At 41.6% G+C, this 17990-nt stretch overlaps 1 protein-coding gene across 12 annotated transcripts in view; it reads left to right on the forward strand.

The window, feature by feature from the left end:
• The window catches only part of rnf220a (ring finger protein 220a), a 138510-nt gene that overhangs the window by 18174 nt on the left and 102346 nt on the right, over positions 1–17990 (forward strand). The window lies entirely within an intron of this gene.

Below are 17990 nucleotides of genomic sequence, written 5' to 3' on the forward strand. Positions count from 1 at the left end.
AAGAAAAAAGAGCAATTGTGTTAAATGAGGAACAAAGGACAATGAGAGAGGGAGCACAGCAGATAAGGAATCGGACACTGTCCAGGCGACACAGACAAGAAAAGAGAAAGACCAATGACCACTAAAATAAATGTCTCCCTTTCTTCAGCATGTGTAAGAAAGATAGCAGATAGTATATCACTAGACTCCACGAGCACTAATTAGGAGCCAGATTTTAACAAGAAGAGAGGAACACTGAAGCAGAGAAAAAGAGAGGGAGGGCGAGGAAGAGACGGGAGGAAAGCTGAAGGCAGACCGTTAATCCACCATCCATTGTCAGTCGCTACAGGAGTGACCGCGTCGGATGTTTCGCCATGGGAGACGGCCATAAATATACAACACAACCTTTACACAGCACACTCGATACAGACGCTGTACATGGTACATGATACTGGCTGTCACAAGTGTAGCCACTCAGTGACGAATTGCTTTCATCAGAGAGACTACACAAATCAACTGCCTAGCGCTCTCTCTCTCACACACACACACACACACACAACACACACTGTGAGGGAAGCATAATCAGAAGCATTTTGCTGCAGTTATCCAAAGTAGTAAATCAGAACCTGTTGTTTCTGTTCTGAAAGGCCAGGGCTTATCTGCTAGCTACAGGTGTGTGCGTGTATGTATGTGGTCTGATGGTAATCTTTATCTTGTAGCCACAGAGGGGCCCTTTGTGGTCTATTGCTGATTAGCTGTCGGTACACATACCCAACCATAAATCTACCCAACGTCTATGCGATCCAGTATTAGCAGTAATGAGGCACGAGAAAAGGAAGAGTGGATGTGGTGTGCTCATATCTGTTTGTGTTTTGGGTCTAGTCCAAGTTTTTTTTAGGTAATTCCTCGGCTGATTCACTGGATACCTGTAGTGGGCCTCAGGATTGTCAGTCAGAGAATGACTTAACGTTCTAAGCCTCACACACAACACAGACATTCATGCGCACACCCACGTACACACATGAACATATGCATTACACACAGCTATAGTCCTCACCCCTTCTGGGACCTTGTCCTTCCCTAATCACACCATACTCCCACAAACAACTATGTATATGGACTTCCTGCTGTCCAGTACACATGCAGACACACAAATAATGCATACACCTCCCACTGACTCGCCAAGGCCTAAACATGCACGTTCTTCATCCTAACCACCATCATTTCCCTAACTGCTGCCTGCCCCGGAGGACCCCTTCTACATGCTGATCATAGTCATGATGGGCTGCATGCAGGATGCTCTGCAGGATGCTCTAGAAGCCACTGTCCAGGGTGACAATTGCTCAGACCCCTGCATTTGACCACCTGTTCCACAAAGACATGAAAACTGATCCAGACTAAAATATATTCCATATCCATACTATGATGTGAAAGGATGATGTTGCCAGATAGAAAATAGTTGCATATCGCCTGTACATGCAGCAGACGTTCAGTAGTATTATTATAGATTAGGAATTGTGTCTCCAGCCACCTGATAAACAGGATTCTAATATTCAATCTTGTCAGCTCTGTTTTGATCTTCACCAGTCCTTGGAAAGAAAACTGGCTTATTAGCTACTAGATGTATCTCTAGCTAGCAAATTGTTATATTCATCTCTGTGCCATTCGGTGTGTGGGAGGTAGTGTATACAGTGCGTTAGAGTCTTCTTTCTTTCAAAACAACTGCCTTCTGTCAGTTGGTTGAGCTTGTTCAACCCTCGTTCACTGTTTGCTGATGAAAGCAGAGAGAGTCAACAAAAAGAATGAAGTTGTAAACAGAGAAAAAATGCTGAAATACACTAAACGCTGCATAGAACTAATTTACTAATACAACAGAGACAGCCGGGTAGAACTCTTGTATGAGTAGAAGAATTCCACCAAGTGCAGCTTTTAGTTGTGTTTTTTAGCAGAAACAAAATGTGCCCACCTGCCATTTTGTTAGAATTCCACTCAGGCAGACTGATAGAATCTCAATTAGTCAGGCAGAGACATTCCTCTCAGTTGCAATGAAGGTTTCTAGTGGTGGACACTTAAAACGATTGAAAAGTGACTGCAGTGCATTCACACTAATAGGGGTTTAACTGGGTGCAAAATGTTTGGTCTTCCTCTCATTGTTCTTCCTAATGGGACGTATTGACTGTTTGTGCAATCACAGTACATCTCTGTGTATGTACAGTAGATTAGAGACTAGAACAGCAGCATCTCCCTCACAGCCTCTTTACATCTATTTCTCTCTTTCTGTGTTTTTGTCTCCGTCGTGTTGTCTCTTTTTCAGCGTGTAATTTGCAATTCAATTGAAAGATGTTTTACTGACTTGACTGTCGAAGAATTAACAGTGTTGACGAAGAGGTTTGCAGTGCATAATGATCACAACAATACAAAGAAATGATTAAGGTATAATGTAATCATTTATGCTGCCTTTGTTTCTCTTTGCATATCTCCCTCTCTCTGTGTATAACAGCAGGTAAACAGCCTCTGAGCTTGTAGTGGTTATGTGATTCAGCACCGTGGCGCGCTTCCGAATGGTAATTTGCAGAAATGAAAACTTAATCAAGCATGCTGCAGAAGTGGTCCTGAATAATTTAACAGGGAGGGGAGAATAAGCAAGCGGAGGAGGGTGTGAGGAGGGGAAGGAGAAGACGGTGAGATGGTGGATGAGAGGAGTTTCTCCCCGCTGCCAAACCTTCTACTATTCTTCTTTCCAGATCTCGTTTCTTGTCATATTTTCTTTTTTTTTTTTTTTTTTTTTTTTTTTTAAATTTGTTGTTAACTCCTTTTTCATTTTCCTTTCCTCATAGAAGTGTTCTCTTACTTTTGCCCAGCTTCCTTCCATTTCCCTGCCTTTTTGTTGACTGCCTCAATGCCTTTCAATCCTTCTGTCTCGGGCTGGGTATCACTGCTGATTTCCTGAATTGATACAGTTCTCATTCATAAGGTCCTATTTCAATTCATTTAGATTCAAAACTATTTGCTAAGTTATGAGAGAGATGTTTTACAAAACTAGGGTTGTCATTGGTTGCCAGCGATTTGTGGTCTTTCCACAATATACCTCTAGTTTCCACAGCTTGAATATGCTTTAGTGGATCTCTTCTCTCCTCACTTTTTTAATCAGCTTTCAGGCTACTCTCAGAGCTGTAGCTTCTGTCATGTTTTGGATCACTTCAAAGTTTCTAACAAGAAGATGGCGTATATAAAAGACGTATGTATGAATCAATATTGGACCTGAGTCGGACAATCAGTTTTTTAAAACTCAGCCCTTCTTCCACCAGATTAATCTTTTCCTTCAGTTTTTATTGCCAATTCATGTTTCCCAGTATATCTGTTTTTCCAGATATTCTTTCATGCGTCCTTTCCTCTAATATTTTTTTCACTCTCATCTTTCCTTCTTTTCCTGTTCTACTTTTTTATTTTTCCTTTCCTAGTATACTTATTCTCTCCCGTTCTTTTCTTGCGAATCTTTATTTTTTTTTCTCTCTGTCTCTCTTCACTTTCCTCAACATGTGATCTTGGGTTTTGCGATGTACTCATCTGAACAGTGTATAAGCAGAAACAAAACTTAATTTGGAAGAGTTTATCTTTGTCAAATGTTTTGTGAGAGGGTAATTAATCACTTAGCCCCACTTAAACTTTTAATATCTTCCTTCTCCCACTCTATCTTTGATTAATTTCTCATCCTGGGAACGGAAGAGTTTCATTAATACCAAAGCCATTAGTCTTCCTGCACGATGGAAGCCCATATTTGGTTGTTACAGACGAATCCTTCAACTCACTAAATGATTAGAGAGGTACAGAATAAATGTTTTTCTTCTTTGACTCGTCTGGGAAACATGCCTGATAAGTGCCAGTAATAACCCACTTCTGACATGCATTTTTAATCAAATGAAATTGTCAAAATGTTAAGATCCCAGTAACTGCAGAACGGCTTAGCCCTATAGCTGCTTCCCTGGACTTACTTGAAGTCTTGATTTTATGAATCAACATCAGTTTGAAAGGCGATAATTTAATTATGTGATAACTTAAACATGTGTAACGTGGTCTCTAGCCTCTAGTGGACACTGAGGCTGGACTTCATTCATTCGCTTAAATGTAGGATACTGCTTGTGTTCAAAAGGCACATAAACTTTTAAAATCCAACATGTTGATATTTTTATATCCTGGAGTTTTCAGTTACATTTACATTTTCTGTCCTGAAAAGAGACAAGTTTAGTTCCTGTTTTCGTCACAAGCTTTGTTAAATTTAGTTCAGTTCTTTTTCACTTCCTACAAAGCTCCTCGCAAATAATTTCTCAATATTCGTTCTTAAAAAAGATCCTTCCTTTAAATGTTCCAGCTCTTCTCTGTGTCCCTCTACCAAACTATATAATTTGGCAGATTGGAGTGAGAATGAACTGCAGCCCCAGACGCTAGTTTGTAAAAGCTCTGCGTCTCTAATGGAAATGAAGAGCCGTGTATGTGTGCGTTTGTGTGTGCGTGAGACGTGCCGTGCTTTTGTGACACGACCTCGCAGGACTCAGATTTTATTAAGTACCCTTTAGAGAAAGAGAGAGAGAGAGAAACAAAACAAGGGAAAAGTCTTTCTCTGTCTCTCTCTCACACACACACACAAACACGAAGACCAGACTCAGAATTTTATTAAGTACCCTTTAGAAAGACTGAGAGTGAGACAAGAGGGGAAAAGTCACCGGCAGCATGGTAATCAGGCCTGCTAACCGAGACACCAAGAAAAGGGGAGAGTTTGTTAAAGGAGAAAAGAAAAGGCAGAAGGGGAGGAAGAGGAGGGAGGATGGGGGACGATTTCAGAGCACTTTTTTGTAGAAGCAGAGCAGGAAAAAGGGAGGGAAGTAAACTTTACATGCAAACAAAACGGTTATTCTTTGAGAAAATGAAAAAAAGTTGGTGTTAGAAACAGGTGCAATGCTTTGACACAGCGACCTTTTCTCTTCAGTTATTCATACTCTTTCTTTAATCTCTTCACACAGTGCATGCGTTTAAATAGCTATTTTACACATCTGCTCTCATTTCTTCATGAAATCTGCTCACAAAAAAAAGAGAGACTTTAACTGAAGTTTTTTTTGAAGTACATTATCAGTGGATGGTGATCTAGCTTGTCTGTGCATTTGGTTTCTTTTTCTTCACCTTAAATCATTGCCTATTAATTAATTAATATTTATCGTTAAGACTGAGGCTTCCATGTGTTAGAGTCTAATTTAAAAGATTACAATCCTTGTTGTGAAACCTGTGCACAAGAGTTCTTCAGCCACAGAAACTCGACAAATAACAGATCTATAACGCCACACATGCATGATGGACATGCATGGTGTGGAGAGCAGGAGGAGAAAGGAGGACAGGGAGCGACAGGAGATAGCAGGAGAAGGAGCTGGGTGATACCTTGCATGACTGCGCTTTCCCTAGAGGAGCCCTGCCACACACACACTGAGTGACGGCTGGTGTGCGGGTGGCTGTCTTGTTGGCAAAGGTTTCTGATTTCACGGCCTACTGGGTGGTGGCATTCAGCTTCCATCAGACACCCCTCTTTCAGCCTTTCACACCCTCCCTCACATACTGACCCATCCCCTCTCCTCTGTCCACCCTGCACCTCCTAGTTTCCTTTCTCTAGTTTTGCCTCTTCTTCCACAATCTGTAAATTCTACGTTAAATTCACGAAAGTCACGAAGCTCATGACTTTGAACTATTTTCATTGCTTTGCTCACACTTTGTTGTACAAAGCCTCTATTTTAATCCTAGGAAATGACATATAAATAGGACAACAAATAGTAATCTTCTGGTTTCTGTTTTTATTTAGCCGAAATATGACACAGAATTTATTTGCCAGTTGAGCAAGGCACTGGGTCTGCAGTGTCAGGGTTCAGTTCCCTGAGCATAAGACACTAAAAGGCTTCTGGTTTCAAGAGGGAAAGCTGATAATGCTGACAAGCTGCTTTTCTTTCACTGAATGGGGACGACAGACCCCCTGCTTTCCCAACACACACACACACTCCTGCATACAAGTGACAAGTAGCTCGTCAAGAAAAATGGTGGACTGCTCATTTGCATTTTGAGTAAGTGCGTCCACTAAAGTGGAGGCAGATGATGCATGCGCAATCTGGACAAATGATAACTGATAGAGAGAGAGGGAGGAAGACCAAAAGAGAGAGAGGGTGGGAGGTCCTGTCAGCTTGTGTTTGAGTAGGTCAGCTCGGACTGAGGACTCTGGAGGTCAAGAAACTAGAGGTCTCATACACACACACACTGACACTGCTCTGCAGTTTCTTTCTCAGCCATTCAGGCTTTGTTATATGAGACAATTTAGTGCTCAGCAAACCAGCCACGCCGATCTGTGGCTTCTGATTTGATTCATGAAGCTCTCTCTGTGGCTTTTTTTGTCTCTGAGATTTTCTTCCTTAGTAAACTCAGCCAGTGGTGAATTTTAGTCTCAACATTATTTACAACTTTATTTCTTTAGGGTTTTTCCGTTCAAAATAGATTCAACAAAGTCTAAATTCTAAACTGATGAATTGGTTATGTAGTAATGTACTATTTGTGTACTTTTTTTTGTTTTTACTTTCAACAAATACCATAAAAAGATTAAAGCTATCAATCAATTGATCCACTGATCTACTGTTGCTCCATTATGACGAACATGGGTCCTGTACCTTGTTCTTAGTAAAACTCCAGCTCAAAATAGTTCCAAGCAAATGCACATTGCACCCATTCGAGCAAAGTTTGCTAAAAACTACAGTGCCTTGCACTTTTAGGAAATTACTGAACTGTCTTTAGAAATAAAAACTGTATTTTTATGATGTTTTATCTTCAGAAATAACAAACAGGCTGAGTATGATTTGATTGATTTGATTTGATTTTGATTTTATTATTGTGTCATGCATTAACAGTAGTTTATTATGACACAGTATAATTACAAAATTCCTATAGAATCTCATTTTTATGGTATGTTAGCTATCTTTCTATAGTGTTATTAGTATCTTCTGTGGATAATTGATTTCTTTAAGAGTAAGTAAGTTCACACTGAAATGATTCTCTGTGAAAGAGAATGTATTAGGTGCAGACACCCAATCCATCCTCCTCTTCCTCTCCTCACTTAGTTTTACAGAAACACTAAATGAAAGCCCCGCGTCCTTTAGATGAAGCCCCTCTTTTGATTTAAGGCCGAGGTGCACTAAGAGAACCTGTTGAAGAATCACTTTCCAGAATTTAGTTTTGGACAATAAAACACTGTCCAAACGTAATTAAAAAACCTGCAGGGTCCTTTTCTACCAGTCGTTAACCTCTCGTGATACTTTTTAGGAATTACGCCATAAAGCCCAGAGTTTTTAATGGGCACAAATCAAATATAGTCCCATGTTAATTTAATTAAGGCTCGCCTTCAAAATGTCCGGCCCTGGTCCAAATATTTGAGAAAAGCAATACTTTTTTCCCCTCCTCCAAGTTGATTAAAATATGTGATATTTCACATTAGTTTAGTTTTTATGGGCAGTGAGGTAATTCATTGTCAGTAAATGGCTTGTCAGAGTGCTCTGTGAGTGATGTAATGCTATGAAGTCTATCGTTTGAATTGCCCCTACGCCTATTAGAGAAAATCGACTTCTGGGCCCATTATTTGATTATCTTGCAGGAAGTTTGGAGGAGGCCATTGGCATCATGTTATGGGAAGGAATCACATTTTTCAGCTTTAAACGTAAGACAGTAGTATTAAACTGCTTTTAAGCTTTTAAATTTAACATTAAAGGGTCCAGAAATCTGGAAATGTCTTGGATTTATTTCTTTTAAAACACGATCACTTCAGCTACACTGGGTGCTGTTTCTTTCAATTGTAATTGTAATTAATAAAATGTCTTTAACGTGTATAATATACAAACCCCTCTCCTCCAACTCAATTATAGCTTTCAATTAAAATATGTCAGGTTCCCATCGGCTGTAAAAACACTTGAACACGTTCTTCAGGTCCCGCATCAAGGTAAAGCCTAATACCTGGGCCTAATTAACGCGCATTTAAAAATACTCACGATGCAAATTACCGTTAACATCAGAGCAGGGGTGCAGGGGGTAGAGGGAGTAAATGACAAGGCAAGATAATTCGACTAATGCATATTTATCTCATGCTAATTGGCGTGCACGGCCAAAGAAAAGCGTGCACTTAATTAATTGACATGGAGGGGGGTGCAAATGAATTAGAGGCACTCAATCTGGAGAGAGAGAGAGACAACAACAGAGAGAGGGGAGGGTGGGGAGAGCTGCAGAGAGAGTAAAAAAAAAAAAGTTTAGTGAGAATGCATCTTTTTATGTTTTAAAATAAATTACATAAAACGCTTTTAATGATTATATCTGCTAAATTAGATTTTTGAGTACATTTCAGAAGGATATAAACATTTAAAACATCATACGAAATAGGACAATTTTATTTTATCTTTTACTTATACACAAAAGCAATTATACTGAAATATTCCCAGTAAGAAAGAACACATTGTACAATAAAAAAAAGAACAGTATAATAATTATCAGTAGCACAGCTTAGATCTATATTACAGTTAAAAATACGGAGACTCCCTAAAGGTTTTGTTACTTATTTCTGGGAGAATTGCATAATTAAGCTGAAATCAAATGAAGCTACTCTGGCATTGAAATCATTGGCCGTGTATTTTGCTAACAAGTGGGACATGGTGGATTTCCTAAACTGGCCCTAAACGTCTGTCCCGGTTCGTCACTCCATGTGTCCCTAATGCCAGATTTCAGAGAGGTTTTGTTTCCAAAATAGCTGTGTCTGTCCACCTCACCCCGTGTAATTTGGTTTGTGTAGCTGGCCCTATGTTACAGGGGCCCTCACACACACACACACACACTCCCCCTGTATCTCTCATTTATTTGTTTACGGTCTTCCCTTTTTTTTAAAGAAACTGATCGGACGCAGAAGCGGGACCTTTCACGCCTGCCTCCCTCTCCTCCTCCTCCTCCTCCTCCTCCTCCTCTTCTCTGTGCTCCACCCACTCAGGAGGCACAAGAATTAAAACAGAAATGTTTTTGAACACACACACACGCACACACATACACACAACACTCATCCATTTCAAGCCACAGATGGTCTTTTGAATGGAGCAGGGGTTCCCTTGTTGTGTGTGTGTGTGTGTGTGTGTGTGTGTGTGTGAATGTGGGAGTTTACCCTCGCTTTTAGCCGGCTCCCCCTCTTCCTCCTCCTCCTATGTGTCCAGGCAGCCGTTTTGCTCCTTTCGTTTCTTTCTCTCTTTGTGTCTCACAACTTTCTCTTTTGGAAGCGCCTTTTGTGTCCAACCCACAGCCACTGACTAACTCTGCCTTCTGCTCATCTGCCCCCGTTTTCACCTCACGCATCCCGCACTGTGTTCCACCGATAGTTCTGTTTATCATAAATGGAGACATAGCGATTGTTATTCTGTTCCACATCTTTAGAAAAATGCTGTACAAAAACTATTACATTCACAATGCAGCCATATTGTTATGTGATGTCTTCAATGGGAAGATAGAAGCCTATCATTTGCCATGTTTTTATTATTTCTTGAGGCTAAAAGTAAGTTTATTAGTTTTCCAACTTTTGTAAAGAAATATGCTGTCAACAAAAGCGGTAAAACTACACTGACAACCGCTCCTTAACGCCACATAAAACAAATAAACAGCAACACCCGATGCATTATGTTTGGATTGTGTTTACATATTGTATATAGCTATGTTTGTGTGTATGCGTGCTGGGGATTATCATCCAGTGGCACAGTGTTCTCATTGTATTTTCATCTCAAGGCCCCGTGGAGAATCTGGCATTAAGGCAAACACATGGCCACTCAAATTAGTCAGGGTCACACCCAGATAAAGAGGAAAAAAAAAAAAATCATTGCTACTGTATGGCAAATTATAAAACTGACCACCTGTTTCTCACGCACACACATACGCAGACAGTCGTCACACTCTTCCATAACGTCTAATGTATTATCTTTCTACTTATATGAATTCTACGGTGGCGAGCAGCTGTCCAAGTTGGTGGTCCCAGCTATGCGCTGAATTTTACTTGTATGTAAAAGGAAACCTATTTGGTGTGCTATTCCCTGCGCAGTGTTGTTTTATGGCAGCATTTTAAGTGTCTACATTCTTTTTAGACACGGGGGGTAAAGTTTCATTCACTCATGTGACTGCTTCCCACTTTTCAGCAGCAGGTATTTAAAGGGATACTCGTAACAAAGTTAGAGGGGAAGAGCATAGACACCATGGCAAATAGGATGTTATTACTTTTTTCTGTCTGACTAATTTATCCTTCTCTCCTCTCCTCTCCTCTCCTCTCCTCTCCTCTCCTCTCCTTCCACCTAGGTGGCTTGGGTAATAAACACACTAGCTGTCTGTCTGTCTTGCTGTCTTGGCAGGTTGAGGCCTACTTAACCAGGCGAAACCGCTGCTCTTTTCTAAGTCCCTTTGAATGCCTTCCTTTGTCGGCGACACGCTACCATGTTAATGTCATGTACCGTAGAAATTGCTGCGGCTATGGCTATTAGCTTCACCGCTAAAGTACAGAGAGTGATGGAGAGAGAGGGAGAGAGAGAGCCTGCCACAAAACCCCACCGGTTTCAAATGCAGACTATAATTGCATTGCTGTGAAGAGGGTTAACCCTTCTCTCCCTCCCCTCGCTCTCTCTCTTCTCCCCTCTCCCTATCTTTTCCACCCCCCCCCACCTCCGTCTTTCTCTCTTTCTCTCCCTTTTTGTGTGTGCGATTTGTCCCTTAAGCCGGCGTAACGTCTCGGCCGAGGCCGCAGAATGTGGAGAGCAAATTGGAGGCAGAGCGTGAACAATGGAACATGCATCGCTGCTGGGGCATTCTTCTTCTTTACTGGGAACTGTGGGAGGAGTGGAGGGAGAGAAAGTCATTTTGTAAGAAAACTCTAGGGCCAGAGACACCCAGCTGTTGACAGGGAGTGAGAATAAAGGGCCTTGATGCTGGATTCACGCCAATTAATGACAAAATGGGATAGCTTTACTCCTAGGTGTTTTGCTGGATTAAAAATAATTAATTGATAAATTGACACGTTTTGGGGATGATGAGAAAGTAACCACTGACATGGATGAAATTTACTATAAGCGTAGCATTTATAATAACTGGTTAAGGCAGTTGAGATTGTGCCACAGCCAGAGCTATGGGTTTGTTACATTTAAAGTTGAGACATCATTATTTTTCTTTGGTTTTCAGGTCTTACGTTGCCGATAGTCTCATTTGTACCCTGAGCAATATTCAGTCCAAGTTATAGAACTCAGAACTGTGTGTTTTTTATAAACACTATGTGGACGTTTCTGTCCTCTGAAGTCAGATCACAGGAGGGGGAGCACAATGACAGGAGCACATGAAAGGAAACAAGAAGACGGGGAAGCGAATATAAATATGGAATACATACAATGAGCAAAGCTGAAAAACACAAGTGGCAGCAGGGAAGCAAAAAACAAACCTGAACACTGGAGAACAAAATAGAACAACACCGAGAACAGACCACGCAGGACAGTTCTGTGGGCTTTTGTTTTCTCTCACTGTAACTGCGTAACATCATTTTTAGCAGTCAACATTTTGTAGCTTGACTCCAGCCGTACCTGAATACTGAGGCCTTTGAAGCCTGACTCAAAGGCAGAACAGGACGAGGCTGAAGCAAAAAAGCGGAAAAGGGGGCAGATGAGAAAAGAAGTCAAACACAGCACACAGAGGCGAAGAGAAGCAGAACAGCTTGTCTTCACTGGTGAATAGCGGCGTGTATCGTTCACATTGAGTCAACAGATTAGCGACAGAGGAAGCTTAGCTATTCCTGGCCTCCCTCGTTTGATGTTTCGGGAGGCCTAATTTGATTTTTCACCTCCCATTGTTTCAGCACTGTGTGCCCCTAATCCACTTTAAAGTGGAGACAGCTTTCATCCTTTCCCTTCCCTCTCTCTTTCTCCCACTGTTGCTGCGTCTTTCTTTTGTTATTCTCTTCTCTTCCAGCAGCCTTCGCAGGCGCACGTACGTTCCGCAACATTAGCAGGAGAAGTTACGTTTTGGGGAAAGTTGTACCATTTAATAGCAACATTTCACATTGTGGCACATTTTCTGAAGGAAGTTTTAACAAAGCGACATCAACACATCTTTAATCTGCTGTTGGTATGAATCAAATGCAGTGTCAATCGTTGTCAAAATAAACATATTTCTGGTATACAGTAAAATATAGCAGGAAAAAAATAGCAACAGCAGGGAAGAGTCAGTTACTATTTTCCAGTTTTTGTTTTCATCCTGCATACACTGCATCCAACATGTTTCCTCAGTCAGAGGTGAAGAGCTCCACTAGTTCTTGATAGTAATAAAAGCCGTTGGGGTTGGAGGGGTTTAGCTTGGCCCTAAAGTGCTCCCCTCCACCAATCGACCCCGTCCCACCCTCTGCTGCAGGCTGTATTAACCCTGAAGAAAAGCCGATGGAGGAGCAGAAGAATGGTTGTAAAAAAAAAAAAAAAAGAAAAAAGAAGAGGTGGAAATTGTCACCAGTGAGAGAGAGACCCCCACCTCCACCTCCTCCTTCTCCTCCTTTTTTCCCCCTCAGTGAAAACAGCGAAATGACCAGCCCCTTGGCTCGGTGACTGCGCTCAGCTTACTATAAGGGAGCTTAATGCACCCAGCCCTCCACCCCACTGACCACCCCACCCCGATCTGCCTCTGAAAACGCACACACACGCACACACGAACACACACACAAAACACAAGGCTTGAAAAGAGTCACACACATCAACTTCTTTTGTGTTGGCTTCTCCAAACCATTGACTCACTGGTGCTGCATTTACACCCATCTCCATCACTTCTACACCATCCCTCCAGCCTTTCTCACTTTCCCATCCTTTTGTCTTTCTCTTCATTCTCCGTCTCTCTGTCTTTCTCATCCTCCGTGTCTCCTCTTCCCCTTTCAAAGTGGTTGGGGAAGCCCTTGTAGGCCGAGGTAACCTACAAAGAAGGGCTGAATAAAGAGAGGCAGGCTGGCAGTACATATGTTAGGTGGGTGAGTCTACTCCTCTATATTTAAAGAACCATCTGTGATAGTTTTTATTCAAACAAGTTGCATCAATAGAAAGTTAGGAGACCCCCCTTTTGTTCCCTCTTTCTTTCACTCAGCTTTTTTTCCCTTTATAATTTCCATTTCTCTGTGTTTTTATTTCTCTTTTTATAATTTATTAATTTTAGTTGCTTTAGGTTTTTTTTTTTTAAATAGAAAGCAATGCCGTATTTTTGATTTAAAAAAAGTATGAATAACATATTGGAAGTGGGTGTTTTCTCAAAACTAAAATAACATTTTAAGTAAATGCATAATGTAAATAAATAAAAATCTAAAAACAATATTAACACATTTCCTCATGTCGTGTAGCAAACATGTCTGCTGTGATATCTGCTTTTGTACTGCATATACGTCTGTGTGTGTGTGAGTGTGTGTGTGTGTGAGTGTGTGAGATGGATTAGCTCTGCAAGGGGCTCAGCGGTACACTGATATCTTTGCTCAGTGCTCACAGCATGATACACAAGATACTGGCACGTGCTCCCTCTCTCCCTCACACACACACACATATGAGCAGGGATTTGGTGTCCAGCAGTGTGTAGACAACTCAGTGGTGAGCTGTCACTGTGTGTGTGCGTGAAGCCTTGTTCTTCTAACAGTCCTCTAATCCTTCTAGAGTGGCCCTGATAGCCCTAATGACACACATTGGGACACTACAGGGTGCTGCACCTGTATGTGTGTGTGTGTGTGTGTGTGTGTGTGCATGTGTGTGTGTCTTGAAACTGTCACCACTTGCTGTGACACTTAAACATGATACCTTTTCTTTCTTCTCCTGTGGATGGATTTCTACGTGCAGCCCTCAAAACAGTATGTAATGGATTTTTTTTAACCAAAAGGTATAAACCTACTCCACAAAACTTCTATAACATAACTAAAAAAGCCTTTGTTCAATTTCTACTTTTTTGAGAAGAATAGCACCCAATTAAATCTTGCAGAGAACCCAGTTTGGGTACCGCTCTAGCTGTTGAAACACTTGAGTGAGCAGAGAAGTGTTGGCTCCTGGCACTGCAGCAGCAGCAGCAGCAGCAGCAGCGACGTGTTGGTGACTCGGCCAGCTCCACCAATGCTGCTGTGCCCTGTTAGAGCTGCAGCAGAGCAGACAAAGAAAGTGGTGTGTGTTTGTGTATTTGTGTGTGTGTGGGAGAAAGAGGGTGACATCACCTCACAGGGAGTTGTGCCAAAGTTGTGATCCTCTCCAGCGTGTTCAGGCTTAAGAAACGTGCGTCTAGGTCAACTTAAGTCAATTTTGTAATCCTCTTCTAGAGTTAAAGTCATATTTTGAGTTTTTATATGGCTTTTTTTATGTTAGAAAAACCATTACTTATTCTAATGATGTCTGTTTTTCTCCGATAGATGGTTATAATGTAGTATTTACCATCCTGGTAACTAAGCAACTGTAGAAAACAGATTGACACACACGCCTCTAAAGGTAGTCTTCGAGCAGAAGCTACTCTGATACTCAGTCGCTCTCATAGGAAACAGACTACTTAGACTCATAAACTAAGAAGTACCTGTTAACTGAAACAGGTGGCTTAACTACTGTCTAGCCACTGGCTACTAGGCTAATGGCTTCCTGTACACACAGTCTGTGTCTGTGTAAACACATGCTCTGACCCACAGGAAATGTGTATATCTCCCTCAATGACAGGTCTCAACTTACAGCACAGGCACTTCCACAGTGTATGAAATACAGTGCACTTCTCCCTCTGCTCTCCATACTTTAATGGCCATTTCCGTTTCAATTCGGTGCACACAATACAAACATCAGGCATATACCTGTGCTGCTGTCAGAGAAGAAGAAGAAGGGAAGAGGGTAAAATCTGAACAGGAAGGTAAACTCACTCCTCTCTGTGTGTATTAGTCAACCTTACTAATATATTTATGTGGAATAAAATGTAGAACACAGCGACAAGGGATTCTGTTTCATCATCTCTGTTTCTAACTCTGTATTCACACAAGGAGAAACTTTACTTCTCTCTTTCACTAACTTAAACATCCATTCACTTCCATCTAAAAAAAATTACACGTGAAAGAAAAAAGGAAATATAAAACAGCACATGTAACAATCTGTTTGCCTCTCTGTGTGTGAGAGAGAGTCTGTGTGTGTGTGATAGTAGCAAAGTGAGGTTAGATTATAGGGTCTGGTCTCGGAGAGGGAGGTGGAGGGAGGGACAGGGGGGTGGGGGTGCAGGGACAGCTAGTGACATGATGGGACTCCTAATGGTCATAATTGGCGGTGGCTTTGACAGCAACTATATGATAGCTGCACAATATACACAGCCCTGACTCTGTGTATGTGTGTGTGTTCATGTGTTTCTTTAAGGAGAAATTTACACAAAATTGCAGCTAGGTTGTTGAAGCGCTTGTTTGCCACCGTCGCCTGTTTCTCCCCTTTTCTTTGTGTGCGTGTATGTGTCTGTGTGTGTCAGATATAAATATTGTATAAACACAGTTGAGTTGGCTCCTGACAGGTGTAAAAGGTAGCAGTTAAGCTTGTTCGCCTCCTACCTGTTTTCTTTTTTGCCCTTTTTAATGTCGCTTAAACCACGGTGCACACACACACTAACACACACAGCAATACACACCATGTTGCCATTTTCAAAAAGCAGCTGTGTTGTATTGTGACTTTCAGAATGGAAATGAAACATTCAGCTTCTCATCCATCCATCTGTACATCCATCATCGTTTTCCGCTTTGTGAACGGCTACATTTAGTTATGAGTTGGAGAGAGTTACACACTGTGGTTACTTGAACATTTTACACACATTAGCTTCAAAATACGCCTTTGGGTATGTGCGTATGTGGATGTATGTCATTGTGCAACTTAAATACATGAATGACAATGCCGTTACTGTTACACTTAGTCTAACTGGGATAAATTGAAACACACCAAAAACCAGAAAAGACATAAAGACGAAAGTTGCCTAATGCAGAAGTGTGAACTTTAAAATACTGTATTTGTAATTACACTGTATCTATTTTTTATTCTGAGAGATTTCCTTCCCTTTTTCCATGAAGCTGAGATGGCCTTAAAGGTTAACAGGCGGTCAGCAGAACTACAAAATATATGATTATTCAATCTGTCCATGTTTGGATATGCACATGCATTTGCAGGTCTCAGGAGTGGGAGGCCAAGATAGAGAGATACAGGGAGAGACTCGCAACCAAAAGAGCAGACGATCTCTTGCACCTGAACGAGGTGTGTGTGCGAGCCAAAACGCTCCCTCTGATCTTAGTTCAAAGACAGCAGGGAAGAGGCTCAAAGCCTTCTGGGTCCAGGGGAGAGATGGAGGGAAAGAGGTAAAAGAAGGAATGAGGCATGACGCATATAAGAATGAAAGCCAAGAAGAGTAGGAGATAGATGCGGCAAAGATTCCCCTGGGCTGACAAATCATTGAGAGCGCAGATGGATATGTGGATTTGAAAGCCTGTTTTGGTCAGTTTAAAAAGGTTGTTACGTATCAGATTGCACACAAACTGTTTCATGGCTTTGAGATAATGTTACATTCTTCATGAGATTACCTATTAGAAAATGAATGACAAATAATGACATTTTTAGGATACAATATTGAATACTTATTGTAAAGGAAAGCTTGGTTGGATGTCAAACCGGGGTTTAAGATCTCACTTTGAAGTCAGCTTTGAAAAGCCTTCCAAAGGAGAATTAGTAGAAGAAGAATTAGTGCCATTGAAAGTCAATGAGGTTAACATAATCAGTGATACTTGATACTACTGGAGACAAACCTAAGAAAGTTGAGGCCTTAAGTTCAGAGACAGTGCTGTCACCCCACTGTGTGTGTGTGTGTGTGTGTGAGAGAGAGAGAGAGAGAGAGAGAGAGAGAGAGAGCAAGAGAGGAGGAAGAGTCTGATGGTCTTAACAGTAAAACTAATAGTGGATGACTGCCTTAGCTGGAGGCTCACTTCTCTGTGAAGTTTCCAGCTGCTTTCAAAAGACACACACAGAAAGCTTCACGCACACACACACACACACACTTACGTGGTATAAGTCTAACATTTAGCCAAATAGTTTTATAAAAAGAAGTAAAAGTCAAACAGGAAAAAGACAATCTCATGTTGCGGGATGGCGTGGTATAAATCTTATTGTTCCTCGTCGCCGTGAGTCATCTTCACTTTCAGCCATCTCGGGGGTTTGTCGTTTGATGGATGGAGGGGAGGAAGAGGGAGACAGGGGATGCAAGGGAAAACAATTTGGAGAAATTTACGCCTTAGTATGGCACAGTTTGTAGAAGGTAATGTGATGTTTTATGGCACCCTGTCTGAGTCAATTTCCTCTCATTTTATTTCATTCAGGCTTATAGTTTCTTTACTTATAGTTTATTTTGGAACGACGCTCACCATCAAATACTGTGTCAGTCATGTCTGCTCATCAGTCTGTGTTGCTTGTCTTGGCCATAAAGTTGAAGCTGTAAAGGTTAAATGCACATTTGGCCACTAAAACATGCAGACAGTCCTTTGGTGTGTGTGTTTATGTGTGCATTCATGCACTAAACAATGATGGTCTGGTTGGAGGTGGGCGGCTGGACACCCGTCTGTTCCCATACTTCCCCCTCCACACACACACACACGCAGACACACACACCCAGACACACACACAGACACATGGACAGGTTGAGTCTGTTTTTGTGGGGAGGAAGGTGTCACGGGTCAGTGGTAGAGGCCAGGCCTGCTTTTTCATTGGTCGACCCCTACTTCCTACTTCCTGGATGACCCAGCGCCATCTGGGGAAGTGATTGGTTGAGAAGAAGAAGAAGAAGCCTCTTGAGTAGGGTTGAACGGGGTTGCCGCGGGTTACCCCTATGAGGCCTGTCACTCCAATGAGTCGTAGAGCCGCTGCTAATGATCAAACCAGCCTAGTCACGAACATTTT

This window comes from Chelon labrosus (genome assembly GCF_963514085.1).
Source record: "Chelon labrosus genome assembly, chromosome: 6".
Classification (NCBI taxonomy): domain Eukaryota; kingdom Metazoa; phylum Chordata; class Actinopteri; order Mugiliformes; family Mugilidae; genus Chelon; species Chelon labrosus.